Source organism: Hibiscus syriacus, unplaced genomic scaffold, assembly GCF_006381635.1.
Source record: "Hibiscus syriacus cultivar Baekdansim isolate YM2019G1 unplaced genomic scaffold, ASM638163v2 tig00111689_pilon, whole genome shotgun sequence".
NCBI lineage: Eukaryota > Viridiplantae > Streptophyta > Magnoliopsida > Malvales > Malvaceae > Hibiscus > Hibiscus syriacus.
The window spans coordinates 774,505-778,104 of NW_024063154.1; the positions used below are offsets into that span (position 1 = coordinate 774,505).

Below are 3,600 nucleotides of genomic sequence, written 5' to 3' on the forward strand. Positions count from 1 at the left end.
TATTAAAAATTATATTTTAATTTAATCATAAAAGTAATATGTACGGTTCTCATGTGCTTTCATAACTAACTCTTAATTATTTAAAACTTTTATTTGACAAGTCATCTCAAAATTAGTTAAATCATAACTTTAAAAGTGTGATTAAATGTAATGGTTTCTATTGGATAAGACTGTCCTGTCCGAATTCCCAACCCCCCAAAAAGAAACTGATATTAAATTCTAACATTGGCTCCAAAACTTTACTCTTTTTTTTCATTCAAATTTGAAATGTGAACCAGGGGCAAGACCGTCATTTCGATTTTCCCATCAAACTCCATTTGCCGCAAAACCAAGCTACGAGTCTTTCCTCTCCGTAGCGCATGATTAAAGAGAAACTTCTAATATCCCTACGTGGCGTTTTATGATTTGTTTGTTTAAGCTCGTCCGGATTGAAAACGTCATTAGCCAAGAAGCAAACGCCAGTCATTTTTTCTCATTAAAAAAGACTGGTTTTTATATTCTCTGTTGTTTCTCTTTTGTTCTTTCCCTCTCTCTCTCTGAACTGTGTTTTTCCCCCTCCAGAAAACTCGCATATTCTTCCTTGATTTCTCTATCTTTCGGTTACGAAATCTCATGTACGAATCCAGCGATGCATAAGCTTCTAATGGATTGCAATTTTGATACTTAATGCTTCGATTTTCAACCGAGTTTGACCCCTGTTTTATTCACTGAGCTGCTCGATCTCTTATAAGAAAAACAACATGTTGGAGACAATGGAGAGTTCAGTCAATGGCGACGGTTTCTCGCAGTTACCGAGCTATGGAGACAGTAGCGAAGAAGAGCTGTCGGTATTGCCACGTCATACTAAGGTGTCGTCACTGGAAATAACCGTACTAATCGGTGCTCGTTGGCCTTAAAGGCGTCGTCAAGAAGGCTGTTGGACTTGGCGGATGGCATTGGCTGGTAATTCTTTGTAATTTATTTTAGGTTTGCTCGAAATGGGAGGGGGTTTAGAGTTGTATTGCGTCTGGGAATGTTTATACTTCAATTCTTTTTTTCCCTTGTAAGTCGATATCTTTTTAAAGATTTAAGAGACCTGAAATTGATTTTTTTCTAGGTAATGTGGATTCAATTTGAGGAAAATTGTCAACTTTAAATGTTTGTTAGGATAAAATAAACGTTTAGGTTCAACTAATTCAACAAATTTTCGTTTTTTTCTCCCATTGCTGATTTCGCTCATTAAATATTTTTTTCATTGTGTTACAATTCGTGTTTTATAAGTTTAATTTTCTAATGGAGATTGCAAGTTTAGTTGTTTCTTGTCTAAATTTACTTCAATTTTGATACTTGTTCTGCTTTCTAATTGTTTTTTCTTTCTAATCCAAATTTGGGTTTGGGGATGTGGTTTTAGATTGCATGCAAGTGCTTGTTAATGGATCTGGTATTTGAACTGTTTTATCAAGTGTACATGATATTCTGGAATTTTACAAAACATTTTGATTTTATTGAGATAATGGTAATTTGTTGCGGAAAGAGAGAAGGATTGAAATTTTCTAACATTGAGGTTATTGCATGATGGTGTTATCATTTATTCTTGATTGATTGATCTTAGAATGTTTCTCAATAAGAAACTCCTTTTTTTTCTTCTGAATATTGAATTTCTTGGGATTTTTAGCTGCCCTTCCGCTATCTAGAACTGCAATCATTTTCATATTCAACTTTGCTTCCTTGGTTTCTAAAAAAATCCCATTTAGTGTTACATTCATAGGTGATTACATGAGCTGGATTCCTGGAAATAATCAAACCTTTATCTTGAATTTTGTTATTTTCTGAACTTTAGATGAGCTAGTGGACTGAAAGACAAATTGACAATGGCAATTTTAACAGATTATTTTATCATAATCCTGTAGCTTCCAAAGCTATTTTGCGTTGGTAGTTTTTCAACAAGGGACCAGTTCCCCTGAAAATTTAAAATTATCATAAATTTTAGATTTTGTTCTTTATATTTTCTCTTGATAGTCTGTTTTTGCCCGCTATGATTTAATTAATTTGTTAAAATTTCAATAGGATATCCATGTCCCTTTCCCCGCTATTCTTTTGATTCCAAAATCTCCAAACTTGTCTACATGTGCGTCCTCTTATCCGAGCATATTGGTAGCCCAGGCATTAGACATTTACCTTTTAACTGATAGTGATATCTGTTTCCTTATTTAATAAAACGCAGGTTCTACCAATGGCATGAAGTAAAACTACAGAGAAATGCCCTCTGCGTGATTGAAGCCCCTACTGGTAATGAAGAAGATGATGACATTGAATTTGAAAACATGCAGTGGAATGGATCAGACATGGGTGCGTTTATTTTTATATTGTTATTTCAAAAATTGCATCTGCTTCCAAATTTTAGATTTTCATGAGTTAAGGTCTATATGTTTCAAAATTCAACCGAGAACAATTTTCAACACCATCAGTGATTTGAGTCTAAATTGTCCTGTTTTTTTTTTCTTTTGCCAACTTTGGGTACTATGAATATTGAGCTGCTAGGGTCTAGCGTGAGACCTTTATATCTTGGAAGCAGAGAGTACTATAACCCTTAATGGCTTTGATCTATAAGGTAGTGAGGTTCAATGTTTTGATTCCAACTTATTTGTCTTTTGATTGATCCCATAACACTTATTTAAACTTATAATGCTTGTTTCGACTTTTGATTTCCAGCTTCTGATGACACTCAAAAGTCTCATAGATCAAGGCGTAGAATACATAAATTATCCAGTTCTTGTCATAAAACAGTGAGCAGATCTCTTTCTTGTGACTCACAATCTAAGAGGTCTATTTCTGCATCCCGTGGGTCCATGGTAAATGAGTTTCAGAACTTTTATTTTCTTTTAACAGTTTTTTGTTATGATTTATTGCCCAGAATAATGTATTGCCAAATGATGTTAGCTACTCCCGCCCCCCCCCAAAAAAAACCCAATTTGAGTATGTATTTACATTATATTTACTCTGTAGAAAGTTGACCTCAGCAACTAGAGATGGCTGCTTTATGGAGATATTGGCGACACTTCAATCTTGTAAGTTTTTCATGGAGAAAGAAGTAATTAGAATTATGAACCTTTGTCTGTAGCACGTGTACAGTAAAACAGAATAATGGTTTAAATGCCATTGCTTGCTATTTCCAGGTAATTCCATTCCCAATCCATCGAAAGAGCAATTAGTTGATGTCGTTCAGAGACACTTCATGTCGCAGGTAACTTACTCAACTGCTCTCACAACTTCCGCCACTTTGATTTTGTTTATTATCATTCTACCACGTACCTGATTGTATTTTCTTCTTGAAAGCTTGCGAAGTTTTTCGATCAAGACAATTGTGTTTTAGTGCTTTACACTTGGTGTTTGAATATTGAGGATGAGATTTGATATTTTTGGACAATTTCTGATTAGAATCTAAAAATATCATCTGTTGGTGCAGAAAATAGATGAGCTGCAGGTAATTGTTGGATTCATTCAGGCAGCTAAGATTGAAGTCTGTTTGTAAATGAGACACCTGTGAGTTGGAAGGGGTGTCAAAGTGAAGCCCCTAACAGAAACTAGGGTATCCTAATGTCATCTCTCCGTGAATGTGTT

General features: G+C 34.7%; 1 pseudogene; it reads left to right on the top strand.

Annotated features, from left to right (window-relative positions):
- The first annotated feature begins 752 nt into the window (after positions 1-752).
- LOC120167620 lies at positions 753-3,223 on the top strand (annotated as a pseudogene).
- The last annotated feature ends 377 nt before the right edge of the window (positions 3,224-3,600 follow it).